A 22,500-nucleotide genomic window follows, 5' to 3' on the forward strand; every position below is an offset into this window, starting at 1 on the left:
TAATATACGCCTTTTCTTTTTATAGAGGTTTCATGTAGATATTTAGTGTTTGCTTTCAAATACGTTTTAATTCAAAGATGACCGCTTACCAGCATATGTGTCTTCTTTACTGACTTCACGCATAATGTACTGGAAGAACATCGATCAACATATCTCCCCTCTCATATCAAAACTAGCTATAAGTTCAAGTCTATGACCATTTACAATATTTTCATTAAAGTATTAATATCCTTTACTTATTCAAAGATTTCCCTGTAGACACTTCTTGAAGATACCTACAGTATATAACAAGACATAACTTACATCAAGAAATTTATAGAAAAATTAAATATATCGATTGATAATGTATTTCATTGAAAAAAAGCAAAGCTGCAATACATTTGCAGACTAAGAACAAATTAACCCAGCTATAGTAAAATAAGAATCTGGAACAAGTTCCATGATAAAAACAAGATAAATTCAAGACAGAAGAGATTTCCTGAGCATGACAATTCCTAATGAGCAAAATTTAGGCCGAGCAAACGTATGACAATACCTATCACTTCTTCTATTTCCTTTTACGTTTTATGGGAGGTAAGATTTCTTACTGGAATTTCGAAAACCCATCTAACTTCGAAAGTCGACATTAGTCATAGACCCTATAAATAAAATCAACTATTCAAAACAAAGAATAAAGGTTGACAAAGTAATAAAGTAGATATATAACCATTATTCAAAATGTAGACGAACTGCACCTCATACGGAAACGAAATTACAGAACTATGTCTCTAATAACATAATAAGTTAAAGAGACGAAATAATTTCAGAATTGTCAAGCAGTACCATGCGAGAAAATTTTTCTAAATAAGTAAGCAAGCCGTCCTACAAAAAAAAAAAAAATGACACCAAACTTAAACCCAAACAAATATATTTGGTTCCAATGATTTTACAATTACCAGGTTGGATTTCGTTACGCTGGAGGTTACCATGTTTAATAACAACCCCCCCCCCCCCCACACTCCCCCACCCACACAAAAAATTTATATACAACAAAACAGTGAAATAAGTGCGTCACCGCTGAACTATATATAGCTATTCTATCGCTGTTATAATCGTGTGATAGAAAATAAGACACGCTACAAACTTCAAAAAGAAAAGCAAAATGCCTTCCGTACGACCTTGAAGTCAACCAACATGTCTTACTGCACACCATAATTGAATGTTAGGTTTGCCATTAACGAGTCAATTACCCTTGAAAACTGCCATCAAGTCCTTAATGTGGCTTTAACGAGGGTGAACGAGCCACTGAGGACCATATGGCCCTGAAGGAATTCATTTCCTAATCATCGGAAGGTTCCTACAATATCAATAAATAGACGAGCAGACTTAATTTTTTTTTCTAAATTTCGTGATTGGTACCTTGATGTTTTGTCAGTTCTACTTTCCACCCCCCCCCCACACACACACACACACATATATATATATATATATATATATATATATATATATATATATATATATATATATATATATACAGATATATATATACATATATAAATATATATATATATATATATATATATATATGTACAAATATATATATATATATATATATACATGTATAAATATATATATATATATATATATATATATATATATATATATATATATATATATATATATATGATATTTGGGATCCACAAGGCATTAGATTAGTTGGAAGATCCAGGCCTACATGGCTGAGGACTATGAAGTGCGAAGTAGATGATTAATGGAGAAGTATTCAATTAAAAGCTCAAGATAGAGACGACTGGGGAAATGTAACCAAGGCCCTTTGCGTCAACAGGCGTAGGAGATGATATATATAATTTATATATATATATATATATATATATATATATATATATATATATATATATGTATATATAAACTAGTGTACTTTACCTGACCTTACAAAAATGACGACTAGATATTTAAAAATGCACACACACGCACACATCCCTACATGAAGGACGGGGAGAGCTGAGCGCGTGTCCTGAACTAAATATACATACATACATATATACATACAAACACACACACACACACACATATATATATATATATATATATATATATATATATATATATATATATATATATATATACATATATATACTTACGAAAATAGCCTCTTCAATGTAAAAACAAATGAATATGATAAGCAGGAGCTAACATTTCCTATTTAAAATAAAACGTATAAATGAACGTCTAACCGAAAGGACACAATGCTTTCTGAAACTGACTTCCTGTGGTTAACTTCAGCATATGTTCTAGTTTTGTATCATTTACTGTAATGATTTTGGGGAAATATAATCAAATTGGAAATATTTTATAGAAGATAGTTTTCCATATTCGAGCAAATAACTGGTTACGTTGTTAGTAGTTATTGTTTTAGATTCAAGATAATGTTTCATTTCAGAATAAATTAAAAATGTATACGAGATATGTGGGGAGTTATTGTAATTCTAATATTGACTGGAAAGCAAGGCAGCTGACCCTGAACGACATAAGAGAGAGAGAGAGAGAGAGAGAGAGAGAGAGAGAGAGAGAGAGAGAGAGAGAGAGAGAGAGAGAGAGAGAGATACTATTCTCGTAGTGTCTGAAAATACGTTTTTATTGTAATTGAAAGCGGAAATTTTACAGCGAACATAGCAATATTTTAAAGATACGCTTTCATATCATTATTACTGCCTAGACATAAGAACCGAAAAGGTGTACTTTAAATTATGAACTCACAGGTTAAGACTGTGTAAGTCTAGAAAAATCCCACTATCAATAAACAATGTACCAAGAGCCCAGAAATATTTTCTATTGTTACCCCTATATACAGACAAACCACGTTCTCTGTAAAATCTTTGCTACTTTAACGTTTTCTTTTTTGTATTAGAGCAGGGACTAAACTAATATAAGAAGTTACTCATGGATTTCACCGTCTATTAAACAAGCAAGGGCTTATTTGTTTTTAGCACAAGCAGCTTTCGTAGTTTTCTCAAAAAGAGGACGACAATATGGGAAATTTTCACCTTCGTAAGATTCTTTTATTGCTATACATGATTATTCTGAACGGTATCTACAATTCCTTCTCAATATGCCATTCTAAGCTAAATAATTTATATAAAAATCCACTGCACGATGTTATTAGCTCATTGAAAACCTTAGACACGATTTAATCAGAGGTTTTAGTAGGAATCTGTGTGGTGTATGTAGTTAATTGGGACAGGTGTTAACTTTTTTTTATTAATGGTCAGATTTTCATTATGGGAGAGAATTTGTTTATAGTTGTCTGAAATACGATATTATGATGATGGTTTTATAAGTTACGTAATATGATTTAGTGATATCTTGCCTACAGTGAAGCTGGTTGGGAAACAAACTCGGGATTGCGGCTTAGTCTTATAGTGAGCTAAGGATTCGTCGGTATATGGGGTGGTGCTGCAACCTCGGAAGGGAAGTAGGTAAAGGATAAGTCTCCTAGGTTAGGTTTGGTGGAGAGCCTTAGATCAGGTGTTCTTGTGTCTGATTGTTTCTTAAACGTGCTCTTGAAAATGGACACGAGTTCAAGTTGGATTATATTTCATGGCAAACGGGATAAAATTTGGTAACATGATGTATTCAGCCGGAAATGAATGTGGCCGTAACACACACACACATATATACATACATACATACATATATATATATATATATATATATATATATATATATATATATATATATATATATATATATATATATATATATATTATATATATATATATATATATATACATATATATATATATATATATATATATATATATATATATACTGTATATATATAATATATATATATATATATATAATTTATTTATATATATATATATACATACTGTATATATATATATATATATATAGTATATATATATATATATATATATATATATATATATACTGTATATATATATATATATATAATATATATATATATATATATATATATATATATATATATAATTTATATGTATATATATATATATATATGTGTGTGTGTGTGTGTGTGTGTGGCCGTAACACACACACACATATACATACATACATACATACATACATATATATATATATATATTATATATATATATATATATATATATATATATATATGCCAAAGCCTGGTGACATATTCATGTAGGCCTACTTAAAAATGGATAAACTCTAAACTGAAAAAAACAAAAGCAATGTACACGCACACATGAAGGCTCAAATTCACACACAAAAACACGCTGAATCATAAAAATTTTTAAAGCGACATTGATTGAGTACATTTTCTTCAATGCGAATAGTAATACTTGAAGCGGAATACAAGACGTTGTATCAGGCCGTTTCCCTTTCGTATAGAGTTTCACCCTCCATCATTTGTCATCTGCCACAAGGAGCAGCTAATGTAATCCTAAGCTGACAAAGATGGATGCTTAGCGATTAAGATAAATATGATCTTAATGATCAGTCTACAGTACACGTCGTGTTTGTTGTTTATATTTTGAAGTAGAAGAAAACATTTGGAATGTTACAGTACCGTAAACATGGTCGTCGCTATTATTCTGAAATTTAGTTTTGTTTGGAGAGGTTAAAGTGTGTAAAGCGTTGGTATGTTTGCGCGAATCTCAATAGAAGTATTATTATTATTTTTTTTTATTCGTTTGACGACATGGAAAGAATAAGCTCCTGATGCTAGTTATTTCCCTGTCTAAATAAAACCGAAGATATTTATGTGCGTTTCTGAAGATAGTCCTACTGTACAAATCAAACCAACACATTTCTCGTAAAAAGGACTTTCCTGGAAATTGATTTACTCCCAAAGTTTGGGAATTTCGTTGCGAGAGAGAGAGAGAGAGAGAGAGAGAGAGAGAGAGAGAGAGAGAACTTTTGAAAATAGCCTGCCTGATAAACATACATGTGACCCCACCCACACACACGTACGATACAATATTTATATCGATAACTTAACTGTCTTACAGAGATCATAAACAAGACAAATAAAAAATAGGCCGAAACAACACACCATTGACAGTTCTGTAACATACTGCTAATCACCCACCTCTGCAGAGCATTCTGTTCGTTTTTATTACTAACAGCCTACAACAATCAACAAGTAACATACCTCTACTCCTTCCAAGACCTACGAAAGTTCCAACTGCTTTCGTTTTCCGATGATTTCTTGAATATCTCTCTTTCATTCGGGTCACGGTAATAGGCAAAACTGTTTGGTCATGTTTTATCATTCAAAAAAAATAATAATGAATGAATAAACTATGAATTGCTTATCAAATGTTAGCGACTGTCAAAGAAAATCAGTATAACTCAGAACGACAGTTAACACTTGAAGAAATGTTATATATATATATATATATATATATATATATATATATATATATATATATATATATATATATATATATATATATATATATATATAAACAGAAACATGAAGCAAGCCTTACTCAAGGTATAATTATGAAGAAAGCAAGCAAACTCGAAAGCAACACCCTCTAAGCCTTCTGACTAACAAGTTTAGGAAAAGACATTACGAGAAACACAGTGTAAGTCCATTAAGGCAAGGAAATGTCACCAGAAACGACAAAAGAACCGAACGAAAGGCAAAAGAAAATAGAATCCCCAGAATTTGCTATGCATATTTAGACAAGCAGAGGCTTACTAGGCTGGCGGACATCTAAACATGGCACCGCAAGGAAAGAAATAATCTTGTTTCCTGTAATGGATACCTTTGAAGAAATACAACATATTTGCTGACAAGGCAAAGGATTACCTTGCCAGTTTTACTTATTGTTTTTTATTTCATTTGATTTACTGAACTTTTGTCTATCACTACATTTGCTATTATTATTATAATTACTTGCTAAGCTACAATCCTATATGGAAAAGCAGGATGCTATAAGCCCAGGGGCTCCAACAGGGAAAATAACCCAGTGAGGAAAGGAAACATGGAAAAATAAAATTCTTAAGAAGAGCAACATTAAAATAAATATCTCCTATATAAACTATAAAAACTTTAAATAAACATGAGAAGGAGAAACAAGATAGAACAGCGTGCCCGAGTGTACCCTCAAGCAACAAAAACATGATCTTCCAAAATGGTTCCTTATTAATATTTCATCCACGCACAAAGCCCCACTTCCTGAATACATTTAATGGACAAAATATTCATGAATATATCAAATTACACCTATAAAACTCTTTTTGCTAGATGACTAAGTAGAAGCTCGTTCATTTATTCAATTACGAAACAACTGAAACAGCTTTGTGAGGGATCAGTCCACATTTATACGGGGAACAGAAAGCTGTCCCATTTACAAGCAGATCCAACTGCGTTTTTTCATTACGCTAAAACAAGATACAGATTTTGTATGCTTATTGCGACATCGTAAATATTATATTTTTCAGTTTGAAAATATATGCATGTAAAACAGAAGAGAATAAATCATATATTATACATATAACTTATATAACTTTAACCATTGAAAATTCACATGATGATTTGCGTACAGAAAAACTCTACAAAATTAATTCACAGTACCGTTTTTCAGAGAGAGAGAGAGAGAGAGAGAGAGAGAGAGAGAGAGAGAGAATCAATGACTCCATTTCTAAAATTAGGTAGCAGAGGAAGAAAACTGAGGTAAATCACTCCATACAAAAAATTCTTGGAAACAACCGATACGACCGCCAAAGTGGGTTAATAAAACTTCACACGAGTCTTGTTGAGATAGCCGATATCAGCATAATCAAAAGCGAACGTGACTTATTCAATGGGGTGTGAGTTTCCTCTCTCTCTCTCTCTCTCTCTCTCTCTCTCTCTCTCTCTCTCTCTCTCTCTCTCTCTCTCTCTCTCTCTATCATCTAGATCTAAAATCAAGAGACAATATTGCTCTTAATAGCGAAGGCCTATTCGAGGTCATCATCATCATCTCCTATGCCTATTGATGCAAAGGGCCTCAGTTAGGATTCGCCAGTCGTCTCTATCTTGAGCTTTTAAAATCAATACTTCTCCATTCATCATTTTATTTTCGTATTTATAACCCGGGAGATTCTTAGCACCCCGCTACGCCCGGGACTGGGTGCCATTCTATAATTTTCTCTTTCCATACACTGAATAAATCCATAAAGGATTCATTGGCTAGATTCATCAAAGGATAGCCACTTCCTTGTTATGCGCAGTACCTATCTAACTAAGGCAAGTGACCCTGCCGGTCCATACTAATTCCAGTAAGATCATCCCCCAGTAGTAGAAGCCGAAAAGTCATCTTGTTTATCGCCTTAAACCCAATCCGTCACCCTGCTGCCAGTGACTTCATCGAGATTTAGGGGGATATTTCCTCCACACCCAAAATTTTCATTACTCCACCAGGTTGCTCATCCGCTTATATAACCATTGGAAAACATGTATTGTTAAGATATACCTCTTCGAGGTAATACCCACATTCCCTAATGTGGAAATAATCTACAGGTAGTCATGGGTACAAACAGATACTCAATTTCAATCGGTAGGCAACCTATCGTAATGAAACTGCAGTATTTCACTGGAATATTCCAAGGTAAAGTCGTATCTAGTGTTCCTAGCTTACATCTTGTTTAAGTGATACCAATAGGAATGTTTATCATTTCTTCATAAGAAACTTTTAATATGCAACGATTCAATGCTTACTACCCTTCCCAAAAAAAAAAAAAAAAAATATATATGACACAAGGACTAGCTCACGTCAACTCAGTAAAGCAAGAGGTAAATTAAAAAAATTTTCAGCACAGTCATCGTTCACATCCCAGATGGCAGGCCTTAGCAACTCTTGGCAGAATTAGGAATTTCATACAATCATTCTGATTTTTATTTCAACATAACTTAATCTTCCTTCGATGAAGGCCATTCACGCATGCCAAATACCTCAATGAGTGTTACCATAAATCAGCATGAAAAATTTCATATCATGAGATAAGGCATACTATTCAAAATAAATAAAAAATTAATAAAAATTCTTACTTTTACGAGGAAGCTAAAGACGGTATATCCATTAACCGGGGCTTTGGCCGCCACAAAAACCTTAAATTTGTTAGTTAATATGAATGAATGGAATGAAAAGGAAATTAGGTAATGAAAATTATCATTCTCACTTTCAAATTCCCTTTTCATTGAGATAATATTACCAGATTCAATGTAGATAATCTATTTTGACTGATAATAAATCCAGAATGGACATCTCCGTAACCAGTGGAAAGAGACTAATATCTAAACTATACTTGAAATTCCTATGTTTAAAATTCCAACCCAAGCGTACTCGAACATGCTCAGATAATCTACCTAAAAGAGATAACCCGCTAAAAAGCGAGAACAATAATGATATTTTGTAAATAAAAGGAAAAATTATGAAGTGACAAAAATATCCACAAAATTTTATCTAACAACATTATAAGATCCCTATCTTTCAACCCAAAAATTACCACAAAATTAATAATCAAAGAAATAAGGTTAAGCAGAAAATAACGTAACAGATTGATTGTTTACAACAAAGAAAATTAAATCCTTTCCGAACAATGCCAGTATTATAGATCCTTATCTTTCAACCCAAAAAATTACCCTAAAATTAATAACAATCAAAGAAACAAGGTTAAGCAGTAAATATCGCAACAGATTAATTGTTTACAAAAGAGCAAATTAAATCCTTTCCGAACAATGCCAGTATTATAAATCCTTATCTTTCAACCCAAAAATTATCCCAAAATTAATAACAATCAAAGAAACAAGGTTAAGCAGAAAATAACGCAACAGATTAATTGTTTACAAAAGAGCAAATTAAAATCCTTTCCGAACAATGCCAGTATTATTTATTTTATTATACAAGTCTGACTAAACCAAATATATGAAAGAGTCATATGGACATTATTGTATAAATGCCTTTACAGTAGGAATTCCGTGACCATTATGTGAGACATAATCACAGGCCCCTTTGGGTATATCACGTAATAAATCTAGATTGTCCAGTAATTACACGACAATTCCTATGTTACTTATCATAATTACAAGGCAAAAAGAGAACTGTCCTACAAAGACTAGTTTCACGTGCCCTAAATTCAATATTGATCGAATTGCAAATTTGCCCCTGACCTCACCATCGTCTATTTTGGCTAGGTTCAAATGAATATAAGCCCATGAAAATTAATAAGCAAAATTATATGGCCTTTCTTGGAAAAATAATATATGATCAAGAGCATAAATTTACAATCGTACAAAAACTAACAATACGTAAGACTATAAAAAATAAATGTTGATATTAGGAAAAGGTATTGATTAAGGAAGTAATAATAATAATAATAATAATAATAATAATAATAATAATAATAATAATAATAATAATAATGATCTTTTTACATATTTCTATACATAGAAAATTACCTACGATTCTAATTTCTATTTATGACATGGTCCTTTGCCTATTGACATGAATATAATAATACTAACTGTACACAAACCGAGTAATAACAACATTCCTTGAACATTACGACCTTACTTGATCAGGAAATTACAAATGGTAGCGATTCATCATTTCATATTTTCAAACTTTTTGTTATTCGCTACGATGAACAGCCCAGCAGAGACTAACATCGTTGTATAAGGTTTCTCATGTTATTGGCATCCACATTGCAAAATAAAAAAAAAAAATAATAAAGCGATAAATGCTACGCAATGAACCTCGCTTTTGGATGAGTGCCTGTGTGCATAACCTTCACAAATAACATATAAATAACTGAATAGTAAATATCTCACGGCAAGTAAATCATTTGAGGAAATAGCAAAGAATGAAAAAACTACTCGCATTACTAAAGTACTGACACATGGAACATAACAGTAGCAACATGAATACTATGGGTTGAGGGGGGTGGGGGACGTACGCAACTATCCTCCAAGTGTGACCTCAAAACATGAGACATTACAATTTGTCACCTAAATTGAACGCTCTCCAGTTACATTGAATATCCTTACCAACGGCAAGGATACGCAAGACCAGAAAAAAAAATAAAGACAATTTGACCTACATTTTACCTAATATGAAAGTGACCTACTTGAGCAGCACATAACCTACATAGTATGTTTAATCAAGATTTCTAGGCTTCCTGAAATATTCATAGCGTAATACCCCACGTTACATATTTTTATTTTTATATACTGTACATTTAACCCAAAAGAAAAATCCAACAAAATCGTTAAAAAAACTAGTAAATACAATGCCTTATATGATACCCGTTTCCTCTAATATCAAAAACATAAATATTAAACCTACACATGCTTCAGTAAAAAGGTTAGAAAAAGTTTGTAGTCACAATTACTCTGTCCTTTTTTTTCCTTTCGAGTAAAATATCAATTGGTATATGAAGTGGTTTCACACACACACACACACACACACACATATATATATATATATATATGTGTATATATATATATATATATATATATCATCTAATTATGAAAATAATGATACTTAAATTGGAGGTAATGTAATTCTTACAGTAGTTTATAACATTTTGAACGTTGAAGTAATTGCCTAAATTAAGAGTTCAAGTCATCTCAAATCATAAACCTACTTCTTTACAAGGAAACAAAATAGAAATACAAAGTAAAATACCCTAACATAACATAAGCACGTAATTTATTATTTAAGAACTTTAATTAGTTTAAAGATTTCATGCCTTCGCCGTCTATTACAATATTAAAAACTTCCAAACCTTCCTCCTTACTTTCTTATTCCTGTCCAAGGTCTTACAAACTAACAATACAAGAATAATATGAGTTGCAAGGTAACAGCTGTGGTAATGACAGCGGTCGATTCCTTGTACTTGAATTAGTTAATACACCAACAGGTGTCTCCATTGTCACACGAGTTTAATTGTTTTATGCCATTATAAACCTTATTACACGAAAAAATCTATTTCCTTTTAACCAAGTAATATACTTAATACTATATATTTAGTAAGTATATTTATCAGAATTATTTAGATAACGAACTTTCATGTCAACTTTTGCTACCTGTTCAACATCGCCCTTAGGTATATTCCTGGTTCTTTAACTCCATCCCACTTTTAGGAACAAACCCTATTCTTGATTTCTTTCTTTAAACGTGTGTTTGTGTGGCTCATAAAATTCTATCTTCAATAAATTCAATTAATCCAGATCAATAAATAGACAAACACATAAATAAACAAATATCAATCTTACTTATCAGTATAATGAAAACTCTAACGACTGCTTCCTTAAAACGTCCTTTGTCGGCAAAATCAATAGCGGAACCAAGCTGTAGCATCGACAGCCAAATATGTCAACTATAAATAGTAAAGTACAAGTACGCGTTCTTTTGTTGGGTAAGTAAATAAAACTGTTCGCGCAGTAGCAGTATTATTATTATTATTATTACTATTATTATTATTATCATCAACTGATCTACAACCCTAGTTGGAAAAGCAAGATGATATAAGGGCTCCAACTGGAAACAATAGCCCAGTGAGAAAAGGAAATAAGGAAATAAATAAATTATGTGGTTCTTTTGGAAAGGGCTATGCGAAATCAATCCTTCACTGAGGTAGAAACGAAATGTAAGAAATGCTTTAGTACGAAAGAAAATTAAAAAAATATATTTAATAGTTCTTAGAATCACCATTATTAGTTGAAAACGCATCACTCACATGTTTATTGTGTGCATCAGGACCCCTACAGTATCACTGTATGGGTCCTGGTATGCATATTCACGAAAGAACATAAAGATTATAAGGCTTGTCATTGACAGGAAAATAAGCGAAATGTCACTTAAATTTTTGCCCTGTTATTAACAGATTCCACATTTTATTTTGCTACCTTCATTGTGGGTTTCTCTGTCTATACTAACGAACTTCCCGAAGTCTCTTGCTGGTCCCATGTTGCATAACTTTCACAACTTTGCATCATTCTATTGATCTATTCTATCTATTCGGGGTTAAATCCCCATTATTTCAAATTTCTCTTTTTTTTCATGGTTTTCTTGGCATCTGCATTTTAAAGACTAGTAAAATCACCACGAGTCATATTTCTCGTTTTCTCTCTCTCTCTGACTGGGTAAAATAAAATCATTTAGCTACCTGTGTCAAGAGCCTTCATATAAAAAAATAAATAATTCTGACGTTTCTCAGAATTTCCTTATTGTATGATTGGACATTTTCGTAAGTACCTCTAAACAGCTTAACAGTGACGCCGAAATACCAATGTTAATAGCTAATGACAGAAACATTATTGTAAGAAAGATGATACGGACGAAAGACAATTGTAGAGAGAGAGAGAGAGAGAGAGAGAGAGAGAGAGAGAGAGAGACCTTAGATTCGTATCCTAGCAGGATGATCCAACGATGCAATATTCCTATATAGTCTCTAGACGAAGTCTATAAAAGATTTACAGTCTTCTTACTGCCCTGTAACATTTGTGACTTATGTGTCGTATAAGTCATATTACGCATAAAGGGTTTTGCATGGAAGCTATGAATCCATTTTATTAGAGTATTGGTGACCGAATTTTCCTTGGGATAAACGGACAGTGGCATGTCAGTTCTTGCTATTTCACTTCTGTTATGTATATGTAACTAAAATATTTGTCTAATGCTCTCTCTCTCTCTCTCTCTCTCTCTCTCTCTCTCTCTCTCTCTCTCTCTTCCGGGCCAAATGTCTTATAATTACGTAAGTCAAAGGGCCACAAATAAATATATTCATCTTCCCTATATAATCAAGAACAACTGTCTGGCTATATATATATATATATATATACCGGTATATGTATATTATGCATATACTACATACATACATACATACACATACAAACACACACACACACACACACACATATATATATATATATATATATGTATATATATATGTATATATCATCATATGTATATATATTTATATAATCATATGTATATATGTAAAATCATACATATATATATATATATATATATATATATATATATATATATGTATATATATTTCCTTCTAGTCATGCTCAGCTCTCCCCATCCCTCGGGTAGGGGGGAGAGCCAGTAGCCATACCCTGATAAGAGGGGGCGCGTGTACGTGCATATCTAAATATTTAGCCCTTAATATTGAGGGGTCGCGTACACCACTACGTACACAAATCACATAAAATTTCGAAATACTGCACTTAGCAAAATGATGAGAAAAAGTCGTCTCTCCCTCTTGAAATTTGTAAGTCCTATGCTGGACCACCAGCAACCTTCAACCCTTACCACTGTCATTATTCTGATATTAAGGCTATGTTACCTGAGTAAGATGGACACTGGAAATGTCGCTCATCGTTGTTTTCAATAGAGGGGAGAAAAACGTAAACAATGTTAGTTTGTAATTTATGTTAAGCCTTTTGAAGTTTGTACTTAATACACAGGTCTATAATATATCTAAATATACATACAAAAGATCCTTACTTAGAGGAAATACATAATGCTACCTAAACCAAGCAATGCAAAAAAAAAAAAAAAAAAAAAAAAAAAAAAAAAAAAAAAAGGGAAAAATACTAATGATTTAATAATTTAATTACCATTAGCTTCGGAGACATTTTTCGTTATCTTCAGGTCAAAATAAAGAAAACAGATCTCTATAAAACGAAAAACCATCGTTTGTCCCTTATAACAAAAAATTAAAATGTAATATAATAAAAGTTCTTATAATAACCAAAGCGAAAATAAAGAACCATTACTAAAATTAAAATCATTTGGTAACTTCTTCGTTACTAGTTTATCATTTCCTTGAAATGATGGAAGAAATACCACTCATCCTTGATTTATGAAGAAACTATTATTAATATCATTGTCATCATCTTAATTACCCGACAGCTGCAAACCAATTGCCTCGACGAAAAGGAGATTAAGAAAAAAATAATAAACTATGAGAATAAAATAACAAATAGAAACTAATGATAAATATAAAAATTTAATATGAACAAGATAGATAAGCGATAAACAAGGAGATATGGGTACGATTGCAAGGATAAATAACAAAGATTTTCTTTTAAGCAAAGCATTACTATAACATAAAACATTTATTCAAATGACCAGTATATATGAGTGTTCACATTACTGTACACAACACAAAAATACGAAGTTTCCTTAGCTATTTTATGTATACCAAGATGTACAGATGTATTTATTACAATATGTGGAAAACAATAATACCAATCTAAATTAGTTTCACTTTAAGTTGTAATGGTAAGCTCATAAAATAACAGTAATATTAACGATAAAATACTAATAATAAATTGTATATCTCCCCCGTAGTATACGTTTTCAATGAGCTTCGAATACAAAGAAAATGAATAAGACAGTAAGAAACGAGCGATGGCTCAATTAGGATAAATCAAAGTGAAAATTAAAAAAAAAAAATCTAAATACCGGTAAAGAGCAACAATCAACTTCAGGTGATAATGCATTTATTATGGCAAATGCTATACACCCAATTAGAATATAATATACAAATACATCCATATATATATATATATATATATATATATATATATATATATATATATATATATATATTTATATATATATATATATATATATATATATATATATATATATACATATATATATAAATGCATATCAGAAAATTCACATTTACGCCATTATCAAATTTCCTAATCACCGGTCTCAATAAAGACCAGTTGCTCCTGACATCTTTAATATTTACAGTATATTAACATTGATTTTAATTTCTTCGAGGTGTAACTATATCAAAAAGGTCAAGAAATATCTGTTTTAATAATAACATGAATGATGTTTTGCCTATGGAATTGTATATCGAATACCTTGTATTCTCTTTGTAACAGATTTCATAACAACAAATAAAAATGCTCATGTTATAATAAAAATTAAAGCCTTTAAAGACCACGATCCATACAAATCTAATCCACGTAAGAATCTACGGGTATTCCATACATGTCTACTTATACTATTGCGTATGTTATATAAGCTATTTTCAAAAGAATAATGCTCTAGCAACTTCTAAGAAATTATTCAAGAGGCAGCTATGGTACAAGGCCAGCATGATCTACCTACAATATCAATAAAAACCTTTGAAATAACAGGATGGTACAAAAAGTAACAGCCGGCAAAACGACACAACACACGATACATATAAGACGGAGTGCCCTGTCAAATTGTTTATGAATACTCACCCAATAGTCTGTAAATCAAATTGCAATATATGAAACGGGATTATTTATTTTCAATTTTGCCGATGCTGTGAAGTCGTCGCAATAAATTATAAAGAAACGTTTTGTCAAATTTTCTACTTTATATTTCCTTTTCGAAGATAAATAAAAATAAAAAATCTAGTTCACGACAAACTTTCGCAACTTTGGTATGAAACTATATACACATCAAAAAGTTAAAAATGTCCAATACAAGTTCCACATAATATCAACACTTAGGTTTCCTTTTATGGAAACAATCACTTACAAATTTTCTTAAAACGTTATTTAATTTTTTTTCCAATACGACGAAAAATATTAAATATTTATAAATTATTCCATAAATATCCACCCTCACCAAAATGCAGTTTTAGGATATTTCAGACTGACTGAAAAAAAAAAAAAATTGTTTTTCAAGTTCAAATAAGCCATATGTATTAATATCCTAATGTCTGGATTCTCTCTTATACCCCGGGATCAGCTGCCCAAGGGGGAACCAACTCAAACAATAGCTTCTAGCCGGCCGTGAAATCGAACCCTGGTCCAGGAAGCTGGTATGACAGTGACATATTTATCCATGTCACTGTCATACCCGCTTCCTAGGCCAGGGTTCGATTCCCAGGCTGGCCAGAAGCTATTGTCTTTGAGATGGTTTCCCCTTGGGTCTCTGATCCCGAGGTATAAGAGAGAATCCAGACATTAAGGTATTGAAATATATGGTTTATTTGAGTGTATATATATATATATATATATATATATATATATATATATATATATATATATATATATATATATATATATATATATATATATATATATATATATAATATAATATATATACACACATATAAATAACGAAATTTTTCCCACAAGATGTTCACAAAATCCCAAACCATCAGCAAGAATGAAATGAAACTACGACACAATATGAAATAAATCCAATCTATGAAGACGACTTCCAATTCAGCGGCACGTTAAGGTCATAAAACGAAAAAGAAAAAAAAAATGTCGCGGATTAATCCCACACCAAAAGGTCATCTCCTCCACCTTTCATTCGCCGCAAAGAAGAACACGGAAAGAAAAAAGACAGAAATCAAAAACATGCCGACCACATAAACAGTTATTCACCACAAGGCTTTTTGTACTTTACATTTTTTGGGGCTATGACAGAGGCCAAATGATTACACTTCAGTAAACATTACACGTGTCAGCAAGTGCAGGAAGTTTTACGTTTAGTAATTTCTCTGGGTCAAAGAGTTTAAAGGACATGAAAAGAGCGTTTCAAGAGCAAAGAAAAATCTGCTTGGGTAAAAACTTTTCAGCAACAAAGCGAAGGGAAGGGAAAGGTTTAGCTTACGGAAGGAAGAAAAGATTGATGGGGAAATGAAAAAGAAGGGAATGCATATTTCTCTCTAGAATATTGTCATGCTACTACTACTACTACTACTACTACTGCTGCTGCTGCTAATAATAATAATAATAATAATAATAATAATAATAATATCAAATGCAACAACAACAACAACAACAATAATAATAATAATAATAATAATAATAATAATAATAATAATAATAATAATAATAATAATCTTTGAATCAAAATGCTATGTTTTGAACATTCAAGAATATTAAAAATCTTTACAAGCTAATCAAACAAGATTTACTGAAATACTTGGGGTTTTGTTCAAAATTAAAGTTGAATTATATTTGTCCTACAAAGCAGAATAAATATAAATTGGATATACAAGTATTTATTTTTACCCATTCAAACAATTTTTTTTTCTTCGAAAATAAGGAGAATAATTATCGTTTTTATATCTCGTGAAATAAATTACTGCAAGATTTACAATGAAAGAAGTACCATTCGTTTTTCACCTAAAGACTCCCGTTACCACAACATACGTAATTAAAAAGGCGACAGAGGAGTCATTAAGGCATCCTGCACAGACGTCTGCTTTAAGATAAGTTCAGCCTGGCGTCTCAGAATCCACATTAAGATGCGTTTCTTTCGACATCTCTGTGAGAACAAGAAGATGAGCTATTTTTTTAATCTCCACTGTTAAAAATTTGCATTAAATAAACGGTAAATGCCTGGCAACATTTATTCCAGGATTTTTACTGTTTTAAATTGGAAATATTGACATAAATGAGTGATATTATGGTCACCAACCGGTAAAAGATAAGATAGTATGGTAAAATTACGGTCGCCTGTATTTTACTGAAATACGGCTGAGAATAGAATATTTCTTAAGGAGAATTTCTGATTAAAATTACGGATTTTTATTAACAGTTTAAGTAAATAAGTATCTATTATACCATGTTAGCTTTAAGACCATAACAATAAAAGTGTACCTTTATCTAAATAAAATTACAGCTAAAACCACACTTTACATTACTTTTACTAATACTCAACCCTCCAAACTATTCCCTACCATGGTTAGCTATACCTAACTGCTCTCATCCTTCTTTCACAAATTTTGCCTATCAGCTAAAAAAAGTACCACCATAAAGATCTTCTCCTTTCGTCACATCACTAACATTAAGATGCGCTCCTTCTGACATGTCATCAACACCATTAAGATGCGGGGCCCCCCTTTCGACATGTCATCAACACCATTAAGATGAGATCTCTTTAGTATCTCAAGCATCACTTGAGATGAGCTCCATATGGACGTCTCCGAAATACCACTATGTTGTGCTCCATTAGGATCTCAGTAACGTTAATCGTCTTTCAAAATGCATCGACTCTAAATAACTAGATCTTCGTAGGTAGTAAGTTGGCCCACGCACCAGCCACCCATTGAGATACTGCCAATAGAAAGTTATTGGGTCCTTTGACTGGTCATATAGAACTGCAATGAATCCCTCTCTGGTTACGGCTCATTTTACTGTACCTACACATACACCGAATAAACTGGCCTATTCTTTACACATTCTCTTCTTTCCTAATACACCTGACAACCCTAGGATAACCAAAAAATTCTTCTTTGCTCAAGAGGTTAACTACTGCACTGGAATTGTTCAGAGGTTATTTTCCACTTGGTAAGGGTAGAAGAGACTCTTCATCTATAAGCAGCGCTTCTAAGAGAGGGACATTCCAAAATCAAACCACAGTACTTTGTAGAATGGTCTTCCACAGTCTTGGGTTAGAGTACTCTTGCTTGAAGGTACACTAAGGCTAAAACTATTCTATCTGTTTACTTATTTTTTCTTTCCTCACTGGGCTATTTTCCCTATTGGACCCCTTGACCTTATACAAGCATGCTTTTCCGGCTGGGGTTTTAGCTTGACTAATAATAATAATAATAATAATAATAATAATAATAATAAAAAGAAAAAACAGCAGCACTATTATTATAATTTTCATTACTATTATTAAAAATGGGAAAAAAATAAAATGTTACAGGCCTAAAGGACTTTCTATGAAAGCCTCCGCAGAATGAATTTTTAAAACATAAAAAGGATAAATAAATCAAAGAAAATAACAAACAATAAAATATCAAGCAAACCAATAAACAAATTTCAACAGAATATAATTTGATCATTATAACAATCTAGACTAACACATCATCTCCTCCTACACCTATTGACGCCAAGGGCCTCAATTTGCGTCAATAGGCGTAGGAGATGATGATGAGACAACATATTTGCATGAAGTTTTTATTGCAATACTTAAAGACACTTTTTATTAGTTCTATTAATACCAGAATACTTTAATACTCAAAGATCTAATCTTTATTAAAATCGAAGATGATAATTCCTTTATCAATTTTACCTGAATGAGGCGCGTTTACGTCTCAACATTAAGTAGTAGGTTAACAATTTCTTATCCATTCGATTTTTTATATTAATTTATTTACATCCTGTTTAACATCTGAACATTAGATAAAGTATTAACAATTTCTTTTCAATTCGATTATTTATAATAATTTTATTTACATCCTGCTTAACATCTGAACATTAAGTAAGGTCTTAACAATTTCTTTTCAATTTGATTTTTTTATGTTCATTCATTTACACTTACCCATTTTCTAGTTTAGTGTGAAGAGATGTGATTATCGAGTGAAACTCAACGAAACCCAGAACAACTCATTCAATTTACGAAAGCGCAATGACATTTTATTGCTTTCTCCGCCTTGTGGCTCATAAGAAAGAGAATAAACACTTGGTTTATGACTTGACAAAATGAAAAAAAATATAATGGATGACTTATTACTCAGCAAACTTAACCGCATCAATTATATCACAATAACTTGAAGAAATGCATGATTGTGTAAAAATCTACTAGCTCACGTGTTTGGGTAATTTTAACTGCATGCTTTGCAATACCAACATCACTGCAGCAATACATAAATATTCTGTTAAATAATATCAGCAGCTTACCTTACATAATAATTTACAATTGCTTATCTACATTTAAAATTTTTGCTTTATCTCACGGGCCCAATAAAACTTTACTTACACACAGGTATATGTATGTATGTATGTATGTATGTATGTATGTATGAATATGTATATGCATATATATATATATATATATATATATATATATATACATACATGTGTGTGTTTATGCGACCCGCCAAAATGACGGCTAAATATTTAGATAAGATATGCACAAACCGGAACATGCGCCCCCTCAGCAGGGTATGACTATTCCTCTCCCCCCTTACCCAAGGGACGAGGAGAGTTAATGGTGACCGAAAATAAATATATACTATATATATATATATATATATATATATATATATAGAGAGAGAGAGAGAGAGAGAGAGAGAGAGAGAGAGAGAGAGAGAGAGAGAGAGAGAGAGAGAGATTGTATATCATTATGCTCATACGCACGTTCAGTAATTTCAGTCACTTCCTTGAATTCACTCTCAAACTCGAAAGGTCAGCCTCAGCAACCGCACAAATACAGGATTCATAACAATATTACACAAAAGGTGTTGAACAGGAACGCGCTCCGTCTACGTGTTCAATTTGGGCGTTTTGGGGTGGGGTACGGGGCCCATAAGGAGGGTACGGGTGTAAATAGGTAATGAACCAGATTGTAGAAAATTAAGGTAAAAAGTAACATAATGATTATCAAACGCTCCCGACTGAGGTAAAAATAAAGATATGTATTCACGTATAACGTCTAAGTCTGAAAATGCATTGATTTCAAAATGAAAATGCTTGTTTTTTTTTATTTGGAATAGATTATATAAACAAAATGAATAAATAGAAAATCATTACTGAGTTTTTTCATCTAAGAGATTATAAACCCATAATTATACTATTCTATCTTATTTCTCTTCCTCTTGTTTTGTTGAAGTTTTAATAGCTTATATAGGAAATATTTATTTCAATGCTGTTAGTGTTCTTAAAATATTTTACTTTTCCTTGTTGCCCTTTCCTCATTGGTTTATTTTCCCTGTTGTAGCCCTTGGGCTTATAGGATCCTGCTTTTCCAAATAGGGTTGTAGTTTAGCAAGTAATAATAATAATAATAATAATAATAATAATAATAATAATAATAACGAGGATAATAATAATAACAATAATAATATTATTAATAATAATAATAACAATAATAATAATAAGATCAATAATAATAACAATAATAATAATAATAATAATAATAATAATAATAATCAAAGCTCTATACCTTGGCAATTTTCATGAACAAAGAAGAAAAAATCACACCAGTAAACCTGGCACGACAAATGCTATTCAATCCAACCAACGCTCGCACAAGCCTACACATCTTTTCGCCAAGCCGAAAACCTCCTCTCACGCCAGGCAGAAGTCACTTTCTCACACCAATAAACCGATCAATCAATCTCCGCCATCCTCCAAAAAGCCTGTTCCTTTGACGGAGAGAGATGTCAGCCTGATTTAACGCTTCCTGCAGACGACGCACAACATGCACGGCTGCATTGTTATGCTCGAAGGCTTTCTTTTCGCCTGTTTCCTGTTCTTTCGTTCGTTAGGAGTTAATGACGTCGGCCGTGACCAATTGCTTTCCCCTCACGGATTCATCAAAGGGAATTTTTTTTTTCTCTTATGTTGCCGCCTTCCTTTCATAAAATAGATGTGTAAAAGAGCAATTTGTGTTCCTGTATTTTTCTCAGCTTTCCTTTTTTACTTCAGTGTTTAAATAGCAGCAATTTGTTTTAGAATTCCTTAAGAAATACTTGTACTTGAACATAAGTAGTAACAAGTCATTATCTTTATTGTCTCTAACACAATAGAAAACCTATATTGTACTCATCTTCTATTTTTGCTTCAGCCATTATTTTTTCATACCCGATTTAGATATATCTCTATTCCTGTTTCTAAACTAGCTGTTGGGACGCAAGCACGTATGATATAAAAAATATATATTTTCATAAAATCAATATGATTAAAAAAAGAATAATCCAATATATATATATATATATATATATATATATATATATATATATATATATATATATATATATAAAGGGACGCAATCACATATAAATATAGACAAATATTTTCATAAATCAATATGATTAAAAAAGAATAATCCATATACATACATACATACATATATATATATATATATATATATATATATATATATATATATATATATATATATCCAATCACCATTTCACTTTTGGGTTTTCAGATCTAATCAATCAGATTTCCATAATTAATCATATTATTTATTAATGTGTCATAAGAGCGTTTGTGTAAGTTTCTCCTTCAAGAAATAAGTCCACACCACATATTTTGTAACGTTAGCTGCACAATTCCGGGTTTCTTTAATTTTCGTTTATAATTTGTTTGAAGATTTCCTATTGCCCATTTTGATAATTTACCACATCACTGAAGCAAAAGATTTTCTAGATTTTCATACTTGCAACTACCAGAAAATTATACAAAATATTTCTATGGAGAAGTTTGCGAGTTGAAGGTGGAGTACGTAGTACAGTAAATGAATGTTACATGTTGAAACTACAAAATAAGTTCTAGTATTATTTCTGACAAGCCCTAAAGTGAGGCAGTTACAAATGGGTTTAGAGATACTGCATCTGACCAATTTTTGCCTTACTTGTCCAAAATGGCCTTACCCTACTATACGTCGAATAGTAAATAAATGTTACAGGATGAGACTACAATAAGGAAAAAATTAACATCTGCAACTTTTTGTCTTTGAGGTTAAATCAACAAAACATATATATATATATATATATATATATATATATATA

Source organism: Palaemon carinicauda, chromosome 12, assembly GCF_036898095.1.
Source record: "Palaemon carinicauda isolate YSFRI2023 chromosome 12, ASM3689809v2, whole genome shotgun sequence".
NCBI lineage: Eukaryota > Metazoa > Arthropoda > Malacostraca > Decapoda > Palaemonidae > Palaemon > Palaemon carinicauda.